At 39.9% G+C, this 12,555-nt stretch overlaps 1 protein-coding gene across 18 annotated transcripts in view; it reads right to left on the bottom strand.

The window, feature by feature from the left end:
- KLF12 (KLF transcription factor 12) overlaps window positions 1–12,555 on the bottom strand; it is a 591,716-nt gene that overhangs the window by 76,899 nt on the left and 502,262 nt on the right. The gene's annotated exons all lie outside the window — the stretch shown is intronic.

The following is a 12,555-nucleotide window of genomic DNA, read 5'->3' as shown; positions in this document are numbered from 1 at the left end:
TGAGTCACTCATCACAGAGCATTCCTGCAAGTATGCATGCTGCATATGTAAACAGGTTTTTCTTCCCCTCCTTTGCTAATCTGCCTTTTGTCAGTTTATTTATTTAGACTTTTGTCAGTTTAATTGCAAGCCTCAGACACAGAAAGTAGAAAGATAGAAGAAAAGGGTCTTGGTTTTCATTTTTTTTCCTCCCCCCACAGTAACTTCATCCAAATGTCCAGGAACAGAATCTGAGGCTGGGGGAAGAAGGAAGGGTTGACAGTTATTTCAAGGAGAAAGTTTTCTAGATGTGATGCTCTCTGTAGCTGGGTTTTGAGGAAGGTAGTCAATTCAAAAGCTGAGCTCAGCAATGGAGAAGTAAAAACGATATCGCCTTATAAATTTCCTGGGTTAGAGTCATCCACTGGAACAGCTTATATTTCCAAGAACTGCTGATATCTTCCAATCAGGAGCTAGCTGCTGAACCTCCACCCCTTTGTGGGTCGCTAACTGGCAACACAATACGTCTTACTTCCTGCTTCCTTGTGGCCAACTTCCTGCTTTGTTCTATCTTTACTGGAATTAGTGAGAACTAGGCAGTCTTTCAGCTTGTGTTATCGTTATGTCCCACACATCTTTCTTATTTATGGGAAGGAAAACAGAAATTGTAAACGGGTCTTTAAGTCTCATCAGAACCAACGGCTCCAAGGTTCATTAGAACTCAGTTCTCCATAGTTGTTTAGCAAGTGAAAATCATTTTAAAACAGATAGTACCATTCCAGCCCTGAAGAAGGGCCAAATGCAAACTTTCTGTAAATCCAGAGCCAGACTGCACTTTGCACTAGGAAGGCTTATTTCTTCCAACATCCCTTATTAACATTCTTTTCCTCACAGCACTTCTCAATGGCTGCTGCAGCTGAGCTGCTCAGCACAGATTTTCTGCTCTGCATGGGGGAGGGGATGTTAATTATGCAGAAAGATGGAGAGAGGCCAGACAGCCCCTCTGGTGAACTGTCTCATTCAAGCACGGCCCACTTCCTGCTGTTTTGCAGCTACAAGGATCACCTGTTGGTCTTGGCATCTGGCCAAACTGGGGCCTAGCGGAAATGACAGACTCAGCTAGAAATGAAAGCCAGCTCCTATTCCGGCACCCCAAATTGGGGAGAGAGAAAAAGCATGCAATAGAAACGCATAAGAATTATACAAAAGGTAGCGTGGCTCATTTTTTCTTCTCTTTTCTTATTTCTTTCAGTTGTTCTGCTTGGAATACAACCATCAAAACGGAATTATGAGTCAAAAAATATCTCCCCAACTAAATCTCCTGATCCAAGGGACATACAGGAAGTCATCCTAACCTTCCCTACAGCCTCACTAGGCTGTCAGAGTCCTACTACCTATATAAAGTTCTAAGGAGTGATAGACTGCTCACGATTCTTTAATTCACTCCACATCCTTTATTCCTTTCTCCTTAACCTTCACATTTCCATTTATCGTAATTCCATCAGGTGAAGCTTGATGATGGAAGTATTCTCTTATTGATGCTTCTCATTCCATCTATCAGTGGAGAAAAACGAGCCCATTTAACTTATAATTACAGTATTCTTCTGGTATTTGTATCTTTTCATTGATCCATAGATCAAATACTGTAAGTCAGTAATTTTCTATCATGGTTTAACAATCTAAAAGAATATATGTGGATATGAACAAATAATTACATGGTTTCTTAAATTAAAACGGTAAAACAAGAAAGCTTTCCCCCACCCTACTGAAAAGGAGTAAACTGACAACACGGAGCATACTTCATTTGATAAAGTAGACAGACCATAAAGGTTTGCATTTCAGCTATCCCCAAATTTTACTTCTTCAAAAGGATACGCAGGGTTTTTGTGAGCTCAGGCTACACTGTGGCACTTCTGGCCATCGCCGCCCTTCTTTCCACATATAGCAGCCAGGCAGGTAGCGAAGTCAAAACCCCAGTAGGAGAAACCACCACCTAATCTGCATGTCATGCATTATTCATGACCTCCTGATTCCTGCACCTGCATCTAGGCAGGAAGCTTGCAGGGAATGTTCATTATTCTTCTCTTAGCCTCACACAGGCTCGATTACTGCTAAGCCACTTTGTTCTGTAACTAAGGGTTTCAGGCCTTAGTACTAACCGCTGGATATGAAAAGAAAAAAAATCGCCAAGCTAAAGAAAAGAGCAATTTGGGTTGTTGTGCAACATGCACTGAATCCTACAATGTGCTCTTCTGAGACTGACAGTTAATGTCAGATGGAAATGCTCACATTTGGTGATTTACATTACATAGAAAAAAAAGGAAGCCATACCATTAAGGCCATGTATACCAACTGTTCTATTTACATACACTTACTCATCTAAGGCAGACAGCATGTTTATAACTGTGCCCAACACAGGGCTTAATTTAGCTTCTCTGCTAAGCATGTGAGAACTTTTTAAATATCTTAATACAAAAATGGTTCTTCCTTCTTTGGATATAAGTTCCAAAGAATCTGACCCCCAAATCTTGTATTTTAATGACTAATATTTATAGTAAGTCAAGAGGATACAATCGCTCTGTTCTTCCTAAAGGTTTTATGAACCTTCCTTAATGGCTGGTGGCTGGAGGTAGGATGTGAAACGCAAATACTCAAATTACTGATTACTAATGAACTGCTGGGGGAGGATACCATCTTTCTTTTCACTATTCCCACTACAGAAAAGCTATGCCAACTTAAATTCAATCTTATAGTCCCAAATCAAATTAGAAATGATGTGGTTAAGAGTACAAACTGTGGAAACAGCCTGCCTGGGATTGAATTCCAGCTCCACCATTTACCAAGAGAGTCATGTCATCTTAGGGCAAGTTACCTAACCTCTCTGGGCTTCAATTTTCTCATCTGTACAAATGGAGGCAGTAATGTCAGCCACCTCCAAGGGCTGTGAGAGTTAAATGAGTTAATAGTTGTAAAGTGTTCAGAACAGTGCTTGGTACTCAGGAAGCAGTCAATACATGTTGGCTATTATCACCAGCAGTGTTGATTGGATTGGAAAGGATGGAAGATGAACCTGGAATATCCAATTAATTCCAGAGGATTGAGACAACAAATGTGCTTTAGAGACCTGCAGTCTTTAACTACCATGCTTATATGACTTCACTAAAGGCAAGGAAATAACAAAGAGAAATGAACCCATGTAGAGTAATAAGAACCAACTACTGTGGTTTCTAAGGTATGGCTTACTCCCCGACATCTAATTTTTCTGTTCTTTATTAGAAGATCTATCTTCTGTTTACTAAATTGCATCATAGTTCAGTTACGTCCCATTCAAGAACAAGTCAGTAATCACACCAATACACAATCATTCCATTTACTAACCCAGCTATGTGCCAGATACCATACTAAGTACATCAGACACATTACCTTATTTTATCCTCATAATCTTATTATCCACATTTCTTTGAGAAAATAGCTTAGAAGAGTTAAGTAACTTGCCAGGGTGACATAGCTAGTGAACAGCAAAATTGGAACTCTAACAGTATGTCTGACTTGTCTTACTTCACATTATCATCCAATCCTATGAACTCATATATATTCCTCCTACACTACCCGAAAGGATGCAATAAAATGAATTAGTACCAGGGGTTTTAATGAGAGATTTTGTATTTATTGAAGGCCATTTGAATATGTTATAGTTTAAGTAAATGCAAAGTGAAAGTACTAGTTTTCCTGACCTAAATTTGGCACTGGACGAAATATTAAGCATGCAAGTGCTCACAAGAAAGTCACAGTAATGTAACTACTGACCTCCCTTCAACTGATTATGAAAATTTCTTGTGTTGCTATTTAAATACATAATACACCACACATGTAAGTTTTAGATGGTATAATTAATTCTAACTATGCCCACTTCCTTGCTTCCCATTTTTTCTAGAACCCAATTCAATCTAATTTCAAAGATGAAACCATCTTTGTCATGGGGATCAATGGCCTCCATGTTTTCAAATCTAACAGTTAATTCTCAGTCCTCATCTCCTCAAACTCTCAGTACTAACTGATGTAGCAGATCATTCCATCCTGAAAAGCTTTCTTGGCTCAGTATCAGGGAAATTCTTCTGCCTTTCCTCCTCTTCCTTTTTTTTTGTTTTTTTTTTTTTTTTATTTAAACTTTGTGTGAACCTTTCTCTTCTCATTTGTCTGGACCATAAATGTTGGCGTGGCCTGGGCATAACCATAGAAGGGATATCGTCCCTTCTGTAGGCCTTATGTGCCATCCATATTATAACTCAAATTTCTATCTCCAGCCTAATCTCTAGATCTTCTCTGAAAACTAGACTCAGGTTTTGCAATCACATCTTTTTCAAAACAAAATTTTTAAAGGTGTTTCTTTCCTTATCTTCCCAGATGTAAAATGGCAGCATCATTCACCTAGTGGCAATGTTGGAATAATACTAGGGTCCCTTTATGCTCTCATTCCTATGTTCGAATGCCTACTTAATACTGAGAAAAAACAGAATAACCTATAAGTTCACAGACCAATAAAATATTTTTTGTAGGTAATTACTCATCTAGCAAGAGTACAGATTTTCATTATCAAGATCATGGGCAGTTACAATGTACAAATATTTTCCACTCTTTAGTCCATTTTTACAATTTTATAATAAAATTATTAGCCCATATTTTTATCCATAAATTGTTTCATTTATTCAATATAATACACACTTTAACACCTTGGTTTACTACATTTGTGGAAGGACAGATTAATCTAGAAATAATTCCACAGTAATTTGTAAATATCAGAATTTTCCCGTGCACAATCACATGAGAGATAATTTTATTTTTATTTTATTTTTTTAAAGATTTTATTTATTATTTATGAGAGACACAGACAGAGGCAGAGACATATACAGAAAGAGAAGCAGGCTCCTGCAGGGAGCCTGACGTGGTACTTGGATCCCAGGACCCTGGGATCATGTCCTGAGTCGAAGGCAGACATTCAAGCACTGAGACACCCAGGCATCTCGAGAGACAATTTTAAAGTAATTCTTGGTATTGCTTCCTTCTTATACATAGTTGTACTCAATACAAGTTCTCATGATTGCTCAGGTTAGTTTGGATGTTTTATTCAACAATACATGCACTATACTTGACCAAATAAAAATGTATGATTCCAGCATTTAAATTAAGTGAGCCCTATTTATTCTCAGCTTTTATCAAGCTAGTGATTAGATGACCATTAGCAATGACATCTATTTTTTAAAGGTTCTTTTTTCCCTCTCATTATACTGTAGTCTCTCTCTCTCTTCTGCAAAGCCACTGATGTTATTTTTAGAAGAGTGGCCTAACCTTAAACATCATACTGAATTAACATAATTTTTTTACTGTTTACTTACAACTGCATAAATTTTGTTAAAAATGTAGTGTTTTGAAGGGAACAACATGTATTTCTGCTATATATAAACAGAATGAGGGATTCTAGAAAGAGACCATTTGGTTTGCACAATTACATCATATTAATTAATCCCAGCCTCATCGCTCAGCATCTCCAACTTGCTCTCTCTCTGTCAGTGACACTGAAGATTCTCTGCCTTCTCTTACTACCTGGTTAGCAGATGTTCAATTCTAAGAAGCCATCCCAATCTCCAGGTCTAGGTCAACTTGCACTAAGTTCTCTCAGCACGTGTACTTAGCACATGGTAACTGAGGATGACACTTGTTTGTATGTTTAGTTTATTTTGTCTGTCTCTACAAATGGACAGTACGCTTTAAGGGGGACAAGGGAGCTTTTCTTTTTTTGCTCACTGTCCTATCTCTATTACCTGACACAAAATGGGCACTCAACAAATAATTACTGCTTGATTAGACCAGTTTCCCTACTAGACTATAACTTCTGGGATGGATGGCAATGGTCATGTCTAAGTCACCACTGCATCCTCAGAGCTCAGTATATAATTATTAGCAAATAAACGTGGGACTAAGGAGTTAGTAACTGGGGCAGTCAGCTGGAGAACACTAATATCAATCTTTACTGCTCAGAGCCATATATGCATCACTCACATCTTCAACCAACATTTATTGTATACCTACTACTTATTCATTAATTCAAATATTAATTGGACCTCTATTGTGTCAGACACCATTGTAAGTTCTTCAATACTGTGAAATGTGCTGGATGAGGGAATATTACATCTACACAAACATGATACGACCTAAGGGAGCGTGCAGTACAACCATGAGTTTGGACAATAAATGGCCAAGGTAGCAGATAAAAGGGGCGTCTGAATTAATTGAGCTTTGGAGGAGACCTGGAAGTTATTACCCTAGGAAATATGGAGAGGCATTGAAGGGTAGAAATGTCCAAGACCAAAACTAAAAATTGTTCTGGGTGACTAGAGTAAAGGGTTTGGCAGGTCGGTAGGGGAAGGAGATTTTGTAGTAATAGGGCTTGATCAGGGAAGATCTTGTGTACTATGCTAAACAGTTAACTCAAAGAGTTAAAGGACAATGACCAAAGGCTTTTGAAGTCAGAACTGACACAATCAACTTTGTGTACTAGAAAAGTCACATTGGCAGGAGGGTAGAGAGTGGTCTGAAGAGAATGAATCATTACGCAGGAAGAATCACTGGAGGTCTACTATACAAATGTTGCCAAAGCAGGATCTAAGATGGCAGCAGTGGGCAGAGAGGAGCAGGAATGGAGAAAGAGTAAGATTAAGACAGATATATAATAAATTAGGTGTTATCCCTGGGACTTGGTGTAAATATGTATAAGATGTGGGGGACAAGGCAAAATAAGGGAACAATTTTTGGCTAACATCGAGAGCTGTGAGTTAAGTGATTAGAGGAGCCAGTATAAGGAATAAAGGTTATGTTTGGGGATTAATTTCAAGAAGAGAGCTGGAGATGTGGGCATCCTTACCAGGTAAATGGTCATTGAGGCCTGAATATCTTGGAGGCACAATTTAAGTGAGAAAAGCAGCAGACCATGGTCTGGACACCAGGAAACTCTCCACATCTTCTTCCATGACTTTTATTATTATTTTTAAGAGATTTATTTGAGAGAGAGCGCGCATGCATAGGGCAGGACAGAGGGAGAGGGAAAAGGAGGAGAGTAGAGACTGTGCTAAGCACAGAGCCCAATGCAGGGGCTCGATCTCACAACCCTGAGATCATGACCTGCATGGAAATCAAGAGTCAACGCTTAACCAACTGAGCCAAATAGGGGCCCCTTTCTTGCATGACTTTAAACCTCTCCCCCTACTCATCCAGGGAATGCTAGAGATCCCCACTTATTGACAGGAAGCTGGGAGCTTCATGACTCAACTTAGGCTCATAAGATCTCATAACCAATATTAAGAGAGGTAAAACATGATCTCTTCTCCCTTTCCCTTGATATTAGAAAAGCCAAAAATAATCTGTTTTCCCTTCAGTGTTGCCTTGGACAGTAAATGTCCCCAACATCAATTCTGTCAAGTAACCCAGGAAACACAGAGCCATCCCTGATTGAACTTCTCTCCTATTCTCAGGCCTGTCCACTACACTGCCTCTGTTCTACCCACTTTTCATTTCCATAGCCACTGACCTATTTTAACTCACACCTGTCTCTTAGCAGCACCACTCCCAAAATCTCTCCCAATCCATTTTCTGCATTAGAGCCACAGTGATATATTTAAAAAGCAAATCTGTTCTTCTCACTCCACTGTCCCTTTAGTGGCTTTTCATTGCTCTTGATATAGACCTAAATCTCAGCTTGGCCTACCTGCCAATGATCTGGCCCCCGCTCACCTCTCCAGCTTCACTTTCCCACAATAACGCCCTTCCTCACACCCTACTCTCTGTGATCCAGTCACCCTGGCCTCCTTTTAGCTTCTCTCTCGGCTCAGTGCCTCCAAATCTGTTGTTCCTTTTTTTTTTTTTTTTTTATGGTTTTATTTATTTAAGTCATCTCTATACCCAATATGGGGCTCAAACTCATGACCCCATGATCATGAATTGCATGCTCTTGGACTGAACCAGGTGCCCCTGAGTTGTTCCTTTTGCACAGGATCTCCCACACAGCTCCATCACCTCCGTAACTCTTCTTCATTCTCATCTCTTAGCTCAAATACCACTTTGCTTTTCTTGACTGGCCAAACTGGACCATGTCTCTATGTTACAGACTCCCAATATACCTGCCATTAGTCCTTCACAGTTCATATCAGGCTTATATACAGTTTATACAAGTGATTATTTGGTGGAGCGCTTGGGTGGCACAGTCAGGTTAAGTGTTTGATTCTTGATTTCGGCTCAGGTCATGATCTCAGGGTCCTGAGATGGACCCCAGAGTTAGACTCTGTGCTCAGTGGGGAGTCTGCTTAAGACCCTCTCCCTCTGCACCTCCCCCTCCTCCTGTACCCATGTGTGCTGTCTCTGAAATAAATAAAATCTTTTTTTTAAAAAAAGTGATTATTGGACAAAAAGCAGCAACTATTTCTCCTTTGCTTTCCACTATATGCCCAGTAACAAGCCCTACATCGGGTATAAAGTAGGCATATGCTAAATATTGCTCTGTGAATAAAAGGGGATAATGGGAACTCATAATGGTAGCCTTTTTATTCTTCTTAAGATTTGTTCTTGCATTATCTGGAAAAATAAATAAGTAAATACACATAATAATTTAATATTTAGTGTTTATTATATTTACCCTTAATATATATTACAGATGAAGTACAAAAGTAGAAAGGACAGTGAGTGAAAAGTGATGTGGCCTGGGTGTCATCTGAAAGAAGCTTTGGCCCCCGCCAGGAGATGGGTTTTTTAGATCCACATTGGCCTGCGTGCAGTGCAGTGGGCACGCAGGACCCATCTTAGGCCAGGATGCCAAAGCAGATGCGTCCCTTACTTCCTCACCTTTGGAGAAATCTGTGCAAGAGTAGTGGACATGGTGAAGAGACTTGTGACATTCACCTGAAGTATTCAGTTTAGTGCTGATTGGGTAAGAATTTCTTGGTTTGCATTAACGGTACTATCATCATGTAAGAAGGCAGCAATAGGGAAGCCAAGTTAAAGGTATCTGTGAGCTCACTACAGTATTTTTGCAACTTTTAACTCCAAAAATCATTTCAAAATAAAACATTTTAAAGTGTTCTTCCTTTGTGGGATAAGAATATAAGCAATACAGATTGTCTAAAACTACTTTTTTTCCTATTTTACTTAGTGATGTATTTCTTCATTCTGATAATATTCATTATATATGCACTGATAAACAAAGAGTATATGTGTGTGTATACATTTCTTGCACACTTTTTTTTTTTCAAGCAAATAAACTCCTCGTCAATTCTACTACTTTGCCACCGTGGTTTTTACATGCGTTGGGCACAGAATTACTAATAGCAGGAATGTTAAAAAGTGGTACGAAGAAAGGAGTAAAAGAAAAAAAGACATGCTACAAGGTTAATAGAAATAATGCCATGATGAGATTGTGGGGCGGGGCGGGGGGGGAATTTAGATTATGTCCAACAACATAATTGTCCAGCAACAATTTACATTGTGGAACCAACATTTATCCAGGTGACACAGATCCCAAATTCCTTCTTTAATCTGAGATACCCTGATAATTGCTTCAATTTTCCACTTCATTTTGCATGTATGTAAGTATGATGTATTATTTTTTCAGTGTTCCGTGTACGGTGCATTAAGATTCCTGTCTTTTAACATGTGAACTGAAATCCTTTGATTTCGTTGTTAGTGTGGACTGAGTTGGAGGAATTTCATGAACTGAAAGACACTCTGATTGGTGGTTATTCTATTAGTCACACCAGTAATGTCTTTTATTTAGTGTGCTCTGTCGAGAAAGAAGAGTAAGCGGCTGAAGAATCACTTCAAACGCTTTTACTGCCTCTGGCTGCATTAATTTTGAGATACCTCATTTAGGCTGAAAAAGGAGGCAAAGTTAAAGTATGTAATATGGGCTTTTTGTCACCCCAAATTGGATCTATTACAATTTAGCATTCTCTCAAGAAAGTGTTATAGCTCACAAGGCTGTACCATTTTTTCTTTGAGTAGGACAAAATTCTGTATCATTTTGTTCACAAGCATAATGAAAATGGCATAAACTAGGCTCTAAAGATGATAAGCCATCTCTAAGGAGAAAATGTAGCTTACATTTCACTGATAGTAAAATTTCAAATATAGAAAGCCTCCAATCTGGTAATTATATGTAGCCATTGTCTTTAATTATTTTAAATAATGTGTCTAAAAGAAATGAATGTACATATTTGTGTATGTGTGTGTAAATCCTGATATGCTTTTCTTTAAGTGGACACCAAATAGACCAAAGGGAATGGTATGCAACAGAGGGATTCAGGACTAATCACAGAGTAGTCTGATCTGTAGACAGCTGTAGAGGATGCTCTCTTACTGTCAAAACCAATGGTCAAGAAGCTGGAGGACTTTAAGGCAAAGGAGCCAGGAACTGATCAGCTAGGTCTTGCAGAGACACTTCATTTTAGAATCTGGCATCTGAGGTCAAGAGCTGCCAAATACATCAATCAATACCCACATGGCTAAAGGTGCCTGGGGAGACTGGCAAGAAATAGATGAAGTCCCACTCATCAGGATTGGACAAACAGCAATGCACCCACCACATAGGCACTTCCAAAATGCACCAGGCCCTCTACAATTGATCAACATCATTTCCTCCAGGTAGTTCAAATTTACTACTCCCTCCTCAGCCCCAGCGTCAATCACCAGTATTCCCATTCCTCTGCTTCATGTAGCACTGGCCCAAGAGGCTACAGGGTTTATCCTGCAGAAACATGTATTGGCCATCATTTTATTAACAAAACGGGCAAATCAAGGCAGAGTCAGTTTACTTATTTTGGCTATTTCTGAATTTGATACAGATCACAGTATCATTGCTCTGGTTGTTTATGAAGCCCCCTTTTGTGATTGAAAAAAAATGATAAAGAGGAAAGAACTAAGAAGTAGCATTACTAGGGCAGCTTGGGTGGCTCAGCAGTTTAGCGCCACCTTCAGCCCAAGGCGTGATCCTAGACACCTGGGATCCAGTCCTATGTCAGGCTCCCTGCATGGAGCCTGCTTCTCCCTCTGCCTGTGTCTCTGCCTCTCTCTCTCTCTGTCTCTCATGATTTAAAAAAAAAAAAAAAAAAAAAAAGGAAGTAGCATTACTATGTTCACAGCACCTGCCAATCAAATCACATAATAGTCAAGTAATCTAAAATATGGCCTATGACCTTTTAAAAAAGACGGCCATACAATTGCCTGAATATCTAACAGCACTGGAAAGGTCAAATAATAACAATACATAGTTAAGAATAACACCAGTTTCCAAATGGAAGAGTTATTGCAAGACAGTAGGTAATGAAATAATGGAAACACTATTTCAAGAGAGCAGAGGAGAGAAAAATCACTGTTTTCTCATATCTGCTAATGATGTGAGATTTGGGCTGGGCCTCACAGGACACAGCTTTGGAGGAGGCACGGAGAAGCAGCCAGGTACGCAGGTGAGGAAAAAACTATGAGCAAACAGGAAGAAGTAGGGAAGAGGAGTAGAGCAAGCCACCACCTCAGCTGGAAGGAGTTCACGCAAAAGGGGGCAGCCCAGAAAGCAGAATGTCTGATGACTGCTGATAGATGTTTTGTGGATTTTTGGCTCTAGAAAGTGCAAAGCTGCTGGGAGATTTCATTTCAGAGGAGTAACGTTATTGCACAAGAATTCATGCGCGAGCGGTGTGCACAATGACTCAAAATGAGGAAGACTAGTAATGTTCAGAGAATTTTAGTGATACGGCCACGGTTCACATGTAAGGGGACAAAAGTCTAAGCCAAAGAGGTCACAGAAGAGATGAGACGTAAGAACTGCCAAAATCTAGCGACACTGGATAGAGGACGGTGAAAGGAATACTAACACTCTGAGAAGCTACAGGAACGGAGGGAAATGTGGTTTTAATTTTACGCAGCTGCAAGTGAATGACTGCAATTCAGGAGGGCAGATGTCGAGAGTGGATGTGATTTTCATAAACGTGGCAGTGAAAGCTGCAGCTGAAGAAGCGGCTGAGGGTGTCTGAAGAAAAGGCTCTGGAGGCAGAGGAGTGGGGTTGCAGAGTCTGGCATGCCTTCTAGTTGGGGGATAGTGGCAAAAAGGAAGAATCAAGGAGCTGGAAGCAAAGCCCATGAGCAAAGGGTTAAACCAGTAGGAAAAAGATCCAATCAGAAGTAAACATATTTGGGGTGCCTGGTGGCTCAGCCGCTTAAGCATCTGTCTTCAGATCAGGTCACGATCCTGGGGTCCTGGTCACGATCCTGGGGTCCTGGGATCGAGGCTCTCTTGGGATCGAGTCCCATGTCAGGCTCCCTGCTCATGCTTTCTCTCTCTCTCACACACTCTCTCTCAAGTAAATAAACATATATATATATGGAAAGAAGTAAACACAGTCACTGTCAAATGTTGTAAAAGGAATGAGAGAACTGAGAAAAGATCATGACAATGGGTCACTTAGGCACCGCCACAGAAACCGATTTTTGGTAAAGCTGCAAAAGCGTTGGGAACCAGGCTTTAGATTGTTAATGCTTGAG

Source organism: Canis aureus, chromosome 17, assembly GCF_053574225.1.
Source record: "Canis aureus isolate CA01 chromosome 17, VMU_Caureus_v.1.0, whole genome shotgun sequence".
NCBI classification, from domain to species: Eukaryota; Metazoa; Chordata; class Mammalia; order Carnivora; family Canidae; genus Canis; species Canis aureus.
The sequence above is the reverse complement of the archived record's forward strand: the minus strand, read 5'-3'. Positions and strand labels throughout refer to the sequence as shown.